The following is a 12,299-nucleotide window of genomic DNA, read 5'->3' as shown; positions in this document are numbered from 1 at the left end:
TAACCATTTGAAATAGCGGAATAACTAAATGATGTAAACAATAATAATAATGAAACAGTGAATGATTAAAACCCCACATGACTTAATATCTATACTATATACTGTTGACATGAAACAGACTAACCGCTGGTTGATAGCGGCAGCCTTTTGAATAGTGCGAACTCTGCTAGATTATAGATAAAAGATTACCATTCCCCTGCCATTCTGTGATCGGCAGAGATCGGCAATAGGCCGATCATGATTTTGGTGATCGGTAATCGCCCCCAAAAATGCTGATCGGAGCATCTCTAATACACTCTATAACATCATGTAAACCATATGTAGATGGTTTAAACATATTTCTTGTAGATCAACTGGTCAGGTAATACCCAGAGACATTATAAGAGAAGATTGAACACTGAGGAGTCTCTAACACTGGCAGATTTGGAACTGGAAGCCCCGCCCTGTATTACAAAGAGCCAATCACATTGTCAGAAAAGTATAACTGCCGTTTCACCTCACCTGAATGTTCTGTTTACTACACCGTTACCATAGCAATACCTGCTCTGTACAGGTGTACACACACACAGCACAGGTGTACACACACACAGGCACAAACACACAGCCCACGTGTACACACACACACTATATAATAGTGGATCAGGAGGAAACGGAGGTCCACACTCAAAGACATGGGCAGCTACTTATTGACCCACTCCACATTCAAGTGACCAGGGGCGAACTGGGGGGGAAAAGTGGCCCGGGAGTTACTGTCAGACCTGCCCACTCTGTACAAGGCGCGCTGCCCACTCAACGCATCGCACGTATCGACCAGTCAGTGGCCTTCTTGGAAAAATACCCATCCATTATTTTGGATGATTAAAAAGAAATTCAATTTTTTTTTTATAACATTTGGATCCACCAATTTGCCTGGATGGACACATGGAATAAAATGATACTGGCTATTGTAACACTCCAAGGCAGGTATAGTTTGCTAGATGAATATGCTTAACTCTGGGCTAGTATCAGATGGTTATACGTATAACTACATAGCCTTAAGGAATGAATGTCCACACAATAAAGAAACTAGAAATCAGAGGGCAGAATTAGTATGAACTATATTGTAGAAATGAACAGAATAGAACATATGATGGGGTGTGAACATCAGTAGTATCAGTAGTGTTGCATGCTGGCTGTGTGATTGTGTGTGTGTGTAAGGGTGTTGAAGGTGCATAACAAAACAATAAGTTAAGTAACAGAACCTAAACTAACTCTGCCGGCCCGGGTGCATTATAGTCACATGGTAATTGTTATGTATTCGTGGTTTCCACTTTAGAGTACCTGGTTAATGCGAAGGATAAACGGACACGTCTTTATAGCTTGAACTGTAATAGTTTACTGAAGCATCAATTGAATGGGTGAGCTACATACAAGTCATTGGTACAGCGCCGACTAGTGGTGCAGGTACAACATAGTCAAGACATCACAGTAATAAAAAATAATATCAGTATACTCATGTGTTATTATTACCTCACTATCTAATCTAGATAACATATTAACATTGTTTATAATGTTAGTGTTGTGTGTAACACGGTGATTTTAGCATAACAAGCTAGCTGGTTAACTTATTTGGCATAAATTATCAGACATTATAAGATTGCCCTCTTTACAACTACCACCATGGATAGCTTGCTCATCGATTGTAAACAAGTGACTACGGCAAACGTCACGGCTTAAATTAGATAATCTCGATGATGACAACAACGGTCTCAATTTCGGACATTTATCTACCTAACGTTAGCTAGGCTAGCTTGTAGGGAACGTTACCTCATCTGTGAAATGCAAGCTTACATTGGCCAGGTCAAAGCCACAATTTACCTTTGTATCACTGTCACCAGTCGGTGGTTTCCCAAATAAATCAGAGATTTTTAAATATTTTGATGCACCTTCCTGCAGACATCCTTTTCTCTCTGAGCTTTTCAGCTCCACCTGGATAACATGCTCTCACTTTTAAAAACGACTTTGTCTGCAAGCGAGTGACGCAAGTGTTGAGTAGTGCGTTCAATTTAAGAATCCTCATCCTCAATCCGCATAGCTGAGAGTGTAAAAACCTTATTTTCAGGGGTTCATGAATCAGGTGGAGATCTTTTCTTACGTTGGTCTTCCGAAGTCCATAAAAATACATTTCAGAAGACACTTCAGATTTTTTTCGAAAAATTGCCACCATGAGTGTGAATACAGACCGCGAGCAGTAGTATACATTTCAGTCAGTAATTTCCAAAGACTAAAGATATGAGAGTAAATGATACGTGTTCTGTTAAGCATATAGTATTGTCTCTGCCGGCGCTGTGAGAGGGAGGGGGCCGGATGGTGATAGAAGTGGACCGGTGTTTTGGACCACCCAAACCCCGTTGGCCCACCGGGGATTCCCCCGGTATCCCCGATGGCCAGTCCGCCCCTGCAAGTGACTGTCTGTGTCCTTTGACTGCGGATCATAGGCGGAGATCCCGGGGGGGACGGGGGGACGACACAAGCGGTGCTAATTATAGATGTAAAACAATGTGTTTGAAAGTGTTGAAAAGTCATGTTCCCCCTATTCCTCAAAGTGGTTTGGTTCACATGCTGTTTCCAACGGGCGGGTCTACCGGCAGCTCAGTGTTTCAGTTAATCAGCCCAGTAGCCTACACGGTCAGATTGTGAGACTGTTTCCTCCTCTGTCCCCTGTCGCTGCCGCTATGATACACGATATGTAAAGAGATTTACCTCATTCTCGAACGCAGTAAGAACATGTAAAGAAGAAGTTTTTTCTAAACTCCATTTACGAAGTTCCAATCGATATGCACAAGTATACATACGTTTAATAATGGATTGGCATGACAACGTGAACGTTTGCCGATAATTAACACCGTTACGATAGCTAGCTAGACAGTCTAGGACACTGTCCTGTCAGGGGCAGGTTAATGCTAGTTAATAAACGTAGGTCTACATATCAGTGCCTCTCCAGATTAGTTATATTAACTGAAGGTAAATTAATGTCATCTTTTCCTGCGGTCCATGAACTATGCTGGTATTGTAACATGGGGAGACAGTGGTACAGGAGGTAGAGAAGTTGTATGGTAATCAAAGGGTTGCTAGTTCTATTCCCTGTCGAACCATCATTGAGCTGTTTTATAACTTATTTTGAGCAAGTTTTCTTGAACTTTGGACATTATTTGTCTGTGAATAGATATTTAATGCTGTTTAGAGAATTCTAAAATGACTTCGAATTTCTGTTTGTAAATGTGATAAGAGAATTCGGTATTTAGCAGTTTATGCTAGCTCTGGTGAAAGCAATTTTTTCATGTCCCCCCCCCCCCGGAATTACTCTCTGAAATTTTACCATGTATTGTCCCCCCCCCCTACAATTAAATGGGATCTCCGCCCCTGCTGCGGATCCCAACAAAATGATCCAAGTGCAAAGTAAAAAGTAATCTGTTACGACCCGGCTCTTGAGCCGCAACATAAATTGGAGACAGACCACAGAGTTGTACGAAAATGAAGTATTTATTTCCTATATACCAAAAATATGAGATAAAATGGTGACTGCAAAACACCAGCACCAAACGCATGGTGTTCACCAGCCTCCAAAGCATGGTGGGAATGCAAGCCTCCTCTGAGGGCAAACAGCATGGCTTTTATCCACACCTCCTCAGGTGTGGACAATCAAGCTAATTACGCCCATTCACCACCCAAAGACTGTTGCACTGCCACTGCAAAGCCAGTAGGGGTGTAGAGGGGCGTAACACCTCCCCCCTTAAAAGGGTTCCTCTAGGACATGGGTCGGCAACAGGCGGCCCGCAGGCAAATTGTGGCTCGCCAGTAATTTTTTTGGGTCCGTCAAATTATTTAGATCGTAGCCGAGTTTTTTTTAAAGAGACAGTTTTTATAGTAGGCTACAACATTATCTAATAAAAATAACCCGCTAATGGTTAGATTAACATTTTACTTTTATTTTGAAACCGGAAACTGGATTTCCCGTCATTGACTTTTCTGAAGTATTTCATCGCTACACCTCACTACTGACAGATCGCCTGAGGAGAAACAGTGTGTTTTACAGTTATGGCTAGTAATCCTAAACGCCCGGGTCTTCTCACTGGATGAGACAGTATTTATGTGCACCAACGATGACGAGCCACCACGTTTGGATGACAGTGACGACCATGTTGATGTCAAATTTCAAAAACTAGTAATATTATCTAGCATCCTCCTGTTTGTTCTGGCAAGGCAACCCTCTCGTAACGTCTTCGTATGGCTGTCACAGAGAAGTGTCGGTAGGTTTATAACTAGCATCTCTGAATTGACATCGCTAGATCAATGAAATTTAAATAGATTGTAAACCCATGACACATTTATTGTAGGACGTTCAATAAAGCTAATTTTAACGTTACCTCACTCATAGAAATAACAACTCACTTTGTTACTACAAAGCAAGCACCAGTGTCAGTCAGTAAGAGCTGTGTTTGTGCACCAATAATGACAACGTGGATAATCGGCTGTGTTTTCTGTTTGTGAAAGTCAGAAAAAACGTCTTTTAAAATGTGTATCGTCATCTCGTTTTGTAAGACTAGTTTGCCAGCTAACCTGCTAGCTAGCTACCTTGTCTGAGGTAATATTAGTCTGAGGAGTTAGTCGATAGCGAACTATTGAGTGCACCAGCCTCCACTCCTTAATTTGACGAGACATAGCTAGATCATTGACATTGTACCCTTTGCAAACGGCAACAACTTTGTTGCAGATGAGACACATGGGCTTTCCATTAGTGAAACCGGGTAAGATAAATTGTCTCTCCATTTCTCTTAATAGGCTCTGTTGTCATTGTCAAAAGGTCTGAAGAGGAAAGTTGACAAAGACATTGTATGCTAATTTCTCTCTGCACGCTATTTTTCCAAACAATAAACATTGTAACATTTTAAGGAGGTGCGTCAACCAACTATTTCGAAATAAAAGTAGTCTAAGATGGACTCTAAGTAGTAGCCTAGGTCTAATTAGGAGGCTCAATGTTGAAAAAACTTCATCATTGCTATTATTCACAATAGGCAAGGCTATATTGACAGAGGGGGATAAGAGAGAGTTCGTTCAAATAATTATCATTAGTTATTTGTAGTAGACCTATCCATTCTCCATGTAGGCCTAGTTGTTGCGAGTGCACGAATGGGACACCTATCGCAGCGTCTTAATATGCAGTAACCCAGACTCTGGCCCGCCACCTAGTGGCGAGGAAAAATACAAGTTACTTGCCGACCCCTGCTCTAGGAGCCTTAAAACAAAAGGTAAAGCCCCTATACTGCGTCCTCCAGTCTTCAGCCCTCCACACCTAGGACAAAGGAGAAAGAGGGAGAGAGGCAGAGACACAACTCATGCCTCAGATTCCATTGATTGCATCTCCTGCAACAGGCAACCCTGAGCCACTACAGTAGTGATGGGAAGTTTGGATCATTTTACTGACTCGAATCTTTGAATCTCGTTCAGTAAGACGAACAAATCTTTTTTCGAGTCATTCGTTCATTTCAACGGGGGGGGGGGGGGTTGCTCAACATTTTATAGCCAAGTCCCTGGCCTAAATACATCTACTGCAAACATTTACATTTAGTGATTTAGCAGACGCTTTTATCCAAAGCGACTTACATATGTGCGACTTACAATGTATACACATTTTACATTTTTACACTGATGGCACACTGCACATCAGGAGCAATTAGGGGTTCAGTGTCTTGCTCAAGGACGCTTCGACAGGGAATCTAACTAGCAACCTTCTGATTACTAAACGACTTCTCTACCTACTGTACCACTGTCGCCGTAACACGTATTCATATTCTCATGTTAGTGCATATAAACCAGCAGATACTAATTTAAAAGACATTCCTGCATTAAAATAATATATCATGAACGTTTGGATGAAATGGTCATTTATTATCACACTAGCATTTATTTATCATGGCAAACAAGTACGCTGCACTGAACTGTAAGTAAAGTACAAAAAAGTTCAAATAACGAAACCTGTAATTATTACTTGTGAACAAATATCATTCACGTCTTACTAAATCTAGTCACGCGAAAGTGAACCAGGTTAACAAATCCTTTCCGTTTCCTCTTCTGAGCCTATGCAGGTTACGCGGAAAATTATCCAAAGATCCGTATCCGAAGACCCAGTCAAAATGAACTAATAATTTCTGTTTTCTCTAGCTACCAGTGCTGAGCCTATGCAGGTCACGTGAAAAATTATCCAAAGATCCGTATCCAAAGACCCAGTCAAAATGAACAAATCATTTCTGTTTTCTCTAGCTACCAGTGCTGAGCCTATGCAGGTCACGTGAAAAAGGATCCAAAGACTCGTATCCGGCAGATGAACGAATCGTTCACCTCCCGACCGTGTCTTTGGATCAATGTTTCGTTCTTCTGACAACCGAGTCTTTGGATCAATGATTCGTTCATCTGCCGGATACGGGTCTTTGGATCCTTTTCCACGTGACCTGCATAGGCTCAGTACTGGTAGCTAGAGGAAACAGAAATGATTCGTTCATTTCCCGACTCGGTCTTTGTACGAGTCTTTTGGATCCTTTTTCACGTGACCTGCATTCAACGAATCATTTCTGTTTCCTTGGCTAAGCCTATGCAAGTCCCGATGCGCGGCCACGAGAAAATGAACAAATCTTTTTTTGAGAGGACTCGTTACTCTCGAGTCCTTGTAAGGATTTGAATCGTTCACGAACGACACATCACTACACTACAGTCACATAGACTTTTAAAAATTAACATCTTGCTTGGCCAAAACTCTCTCTAACCAAGCACACAACCATACCCACGGAACTAAATGCTCTCACCAAGTAGTTCTAAGTGGACTTTGCCCAACAACCATACATGGATTTCTTTACACATGAACATGCGCAAGAGGTTCAGACACAAAAATACTGCACTTGAACACACAAAACGTCTTGGTTACTTACGTAACCTCGGTTCCCTTAGCAGGGATCAGATATAACACATGGGACATGACGTAGTCATGGGACCAATCAAAGCACTTATTCACTCACGCGGGAAGGCTGAGATGCGTCCAATCACCGTCCTGAGCCCGCCTCCTCAGGAGTGCTTAAGTACTGGTGACGGACAAGCATCTCCCTCTTGGGAAATTGAGCGTAGAAACACAAACCCCCAAGAATAAAAACACTGTAAACGCCACGCTTGTTATATCTGGTCCCTGCTAAGGGAACCGAGGTTACGTAAGTAACCGAGACGTTCCCTATCGCAGTGGAACTGTGATATAACACATGGGACCGTATCCCATCACGCGTGAATTACAGTGCCAGCCAAACATACACCAACTCAACGTTCTTTTGCCCTCCTAAGAGGTTTATACGGCAGCTGGTGGTGAACATCACAGGGCATTTACTTTTCACATAGGCTACGGGGATCACCGATCACCTGCCTGCGGACTTGCCCATAGATCGGTTAATTTGCATCTAACATATAGAAGCTGATGAACACATACATCATTCATCTAACCTCAGGCTCTGGGGACTTAAGCCCAATTTATACTTATGTCGCCGACACTTTTGAAATGGTCGGCGACATAAATTACATCATGGTCGACACTTTTAACCGTCGCTTGGAAGTGTGGGCTACATGGAGAAATTTCTACTGGCGCTGATGTCGTCACAGTGGCGTAATGTAGTTACAACGGGCCCCGGTGCAGGCTATTATGACGGGCCCTTGTCAGTGGCGTAAGGTAGATATGATGGGTCCTATAGTGCAAGCTAGCTACTAGTCATGAGGCATGAGGCGCGCACACACACCATTGGCGAATATATATCAACAATGTGATGGATTTCACGGTCTAATTAGTTACTTCGGCTATTGTATTGGGAAAGTAGACAGGTCAACGAGAAATATTTTAAGTAACACAAAACACACGCAGCATTTAGTATGCGCAGCGGAGAGGAGACGCTCACCGGGCCTTTACGCATATAACTTTTCCTAGACAATATTTGTTAACTTAGCCTACTCTGGTTTTGAACATAGGGTACCACTCGTGCGAAGGAAATCACCGGCTGATTGTCGCAGGTCTCAAACGCGATTACAATCAAGGGTTCCGCACGCTGCCGTAATAGTGGACAGCAGTTCAGTTCTTGGTCCACAACTTTGTTTGAATTGTTTGACGTAGGCCTATTATTATTATTAACAACCTAGGCTATTTAGAATGATGCAAGTTTTTTGCTCTGAAAGTTGGCTATCATAAAACGTTTTTTTTTATCATCGCGATGTAAATGCCACGTGTGTATAATAATATTCTGAATTAAAGTTCATGGTTGTGCATTTATAGGTTTATAATTGTGTAATCAATTAATTGGGATGTGCATGTGGGCTATAGTGATTCACGTTGTTGTGCTCACAATTTCGGAACAGCAGGCTGTGTATGTTAGATAAGCATATACTTTTATTACAGATCGCTTCCTCCACAAATAATACCTACCATGATGGAGATAAGTTTGCCTGTTGAAGCGCATGTATACTATTAGACACTCTTTAATCACGCTAGTGTGATTAGCTAGATAGACGGCACGCGCCGTTGATTTTCAAAAAGTCAACAATGTAATGGCAGAAAAATGCCGTTGGTGCCACTCCATTTATGACGTAGGCGGCGACTGTTCGCCTGAAGTATAAACACAACAGCCTGAGCAACACTTTATTTTTTCTGTCACCGACCATTTCAAAAGTGTCGCGACATAAGTATAAACCAAGCCTTAGAGATCGCCTGCCTGTAGAACACCTTGTAAAAAACTAGGTTCAGCCACATCTAACATATGTTTGATGAAAGTGTGGTGAGAACTCCAGCTTGCAGCTTTACAAATTTCTTCCACTGAGACCCCTTTCAATAAGGCCCAGGAAGAAGAGACCCCCCGAGTAGAGTGCGCATGCAGCTTCTCTAGGGGTTCTAAGGACAAACTTGTATAAGACAATACGATAGCCTCCACTATCCAACGGGAGAGGCTCGGTTTCAACAGAGGTCTGCCCCTCGCTCGCCCCTCGCCAAAGCACACGAACAGCTGATCCGATTGTCTGAAAGCCCCAGTGCGCTCCACATAACACCGGAGAGCGCGCACCGGGCAAAGCTTGTTCAAACGCTCCTCCTCCGCTGACGCGAAAGGGGGAGGTGAAAATATTGCCAACTCAATCACCTGGTTGGGGTCACCTGAATGGGGTTGCCACCACCTTAGGTGTGTAAGCAGCATTCGGTCGCATAACCACTTTGTCCCCAGCGATCGAGAACTGAAGGCACGATGGGCTGACGGACAGGGCTTGCATGTCGCCCACGCGTTTTGCTGACACCAGTGCCAGTAACAGCGCGGTTTTCAATGAAACAAATTTTATGTCCACTGTCTCAGAACGGAGGCCCTGTGAGAGCACGTAACACTACCAGCAGATCCCATGAGGGTATGAGGTGCCTGTCAGGTACCCTGAGTCGCCTCACACCAGCCACAAAGAGTGACGCTAGAGGATGGTTGCCTGGGGTTTTACCATTGATACCTGCATGGCAGGCTGAGATGGCCGCCAGGTATACTTTGAGGATGGAAGCAGCCTTCCCCTTATCAAACAACTGCTGTAGGAATTCTAATATGACGCTCAGCGCCCAGTTGATGGGGTCGCACTGATGCGAGACAAACCATCGTTCAAAACTGCGCCACTTCAGCGTATAAAGAGATCGGGTCGACACTGCCCGAGCACTTTGTATCGTAGCCACTACTGAGTCTGACAGCCCTGAAGCTAGGAGCCTGCTTCTTTCAGGTGCCAGGCTCTGAGCTGCCACAGCTCCGGTCGGGAATGCCAGATCGTGCCGCGTGCCTGTGATAGGAGGTCTCTCCGAAGAGGCAGCTCCCAAGACGGTTGCACCGACATTCTGTTCAGATCTGCAAACCATGGCCGATTGGGCCAGTGGGGTGCCACTAATAGTTATTCCCTGCCCTCATCCATTATTCTGCTCAGCACCTGCTGGAGGAGAGGGACCAGGGGAAAAGCATACAGACGCATGTCTGGCCACTGGTGGCCTAACGCGTCCACATCCAACGAGAACCAGAGCGGGCAGCAGGTGTTCTGTCTGTTGGCAAACAGGTCTACCTGAGCTCTGTGAAAGCGTAGCCAAATCTGATCGACCACCTGAGGGTGGAGGCACCAGTCTGCGGCCAGGGGGTTGCCCCTCGACAACAGGTCCGCCCCCCAGTTGAGGTGGCCTAGAATATGGACTGCTCTGAGGGAACGGATGTGAACCGCTGCCCACAGGAGCAGGCGGGTTGCTAGGTGATGCAGTGGTTGAGACCGCACCCCCCCTTGGTGGTTTATGTACGCCAGGGCTGATGTGTTGTCTGTTCTGACTAGAAAGTGCTGCAGCGCCAGAAAAAAGGTTTTCAGTTCTAATACATTTATATGTGACTGCAGACCAGCGGCCATTCACAGATCGAGCCCCACCCCATTGTGGAAGCGTCTGTGGTTATGACTAAGTGGCGTGTTACTATGCCCATGGGGGCCGCCGCTGAGAAGAACTGCGGCGTCCTCCAGATTGCCAGGGCCTTCCTGCATCTGGAGTTCACATTCACTCTTTGGTGACTGTTCCTGGTGGAACTGAGTTTCAAAGAGAGATACCACATTTGAAAAGGCCGCATGCGCAGCATCCCTAGTGGCAGAGCTATTGCAGCAGATGCCATCATGCCCAGCAGTCTTTGGCAGAGAAGAGAAGAGACTTTTCTTTTCAGCTTGAACTGACTTACGCACAATCTGATGGCTTCTATTCTTTCTTGAGACAGACCGACCTTCATTGAGGTGGAGTTTAGTGTCATGCCCAGAAAATGCGCGGTTTGGCTCAAAACGCTTTTTTCTCTGTTCACCACAAAGCCTAGGCGATGTAAGTGTGACACCACCAGGTGACACTCTTGCATTGCCGCCTCCCTTACACGGGCATGTTACGACAGACCTGAAGAACCAAAGGTCTCGTAACATAAAATTGCCAGACTCTCAGTTGCGGGTAAATATAACTTGTTTGTTTTTGTAAATAACGGTGGTTGCCGTCAAAAGAGAAGAGAAAACAAAAATAACCTCCAAGAAGCCTCACAATAAATAAATAGTCGCTGCAGCTTACCTCACTCGCGAATAAAGAAAAAAGAATGTGAGTCTTCCGGGCAACTTCCTTGCCTGCACTATCTACCACTAAGCTAGAAAAGTGCAGGAAGCATAACCAAACAACCACCAGTGAACAACTAAGAGAAGGACAAACGAACAAGCGCGTAGGACGCGTAAGGGTCTTCAAAAAGGTAAAGTCTTGTGTTTTAGTCCAAGTGTTGCGATAGCCAGGGAACGCTCAAACAGGTCGGGATCCTGGGGAAAACATCGTACCATCCTGTTCTTGATAGCAAGCGCCGCCATCTTGGGGAAGGCCGGCTTAATAAAGGGAGAAGTCCCGCCCAGCAATCAGTAAGGTCCGAGACCACGCCCACTCCACCTGGTAGAGACAGGAAAAACGGCAGACACAGGAAAAAACCTCTACTATGCACATAACACCATAACAGGTCACAAAGTAACCAGGTAATTGAAAATTCTCAGACCTCGCTGCCATAACGGGCGATGGCTGCCTCTACGCACTTTGTGAAAACCCTCTGTGCCAGAGCTAGGCCGAAAGGGAGCGCTCAGAACTGGTACGCCTTTCCCCCGAATGCAAACCGCAGATATTTTTGATGTCTGGGGTGGATCGGAACATGGAAATAAGCGTCCTTTAAATCTATCGTTATAAACCAGTCTCCTGGCCTTATGAACTGAACTAGCAGGCGGGGAGTCAGCATTCTGAACTTCATTGTCATGAGCGCTCTGTTCAGTATACGTAGATCTAGGATTGGCCGATAGCTTCCGCCTTTTTTCGGGACTTGGAAGTATCGGCTGTAAAACCTATGAGGGGCCGTCGAGGACATAACTATTGAGACACTCTCACACTCACTACTGAGACACTCTCACACATACTAATGAAACACTCTTACATTCACTACTTAAACGCTCTCACACTCACTACTGAAACACTCACACATACATACATACTCTGTAAACCTATGCACGCTCATATATAAAACCTTATACATACTCGTCTGAAACACTTACACATACATATGAGAAACACACACAGACATATGAAATGCTTACATGCATACGTATTTGAAACACTCATGCATGCACATATGAAAATGCATATATATATATATATATATATATATATTGTTGAACACTTATACATTCATAACTGAATCTCT

Source organism: Clupea harengus, chromosome 2 (genome assembly GCF_900700415.2).
Source record: "Clupea harengus chromosome 2, Ch_v2.0.2, whole genome shotgun sequence".
Lineage (NCBI taxonomy): Eukaryota > Metazoa > Chordata > Actinopteri > Clupeiformes > Clupeidae > Clupea > Clupea harengus.
This window is presented reverse-complemented; position numbering follows the sequence as displayed.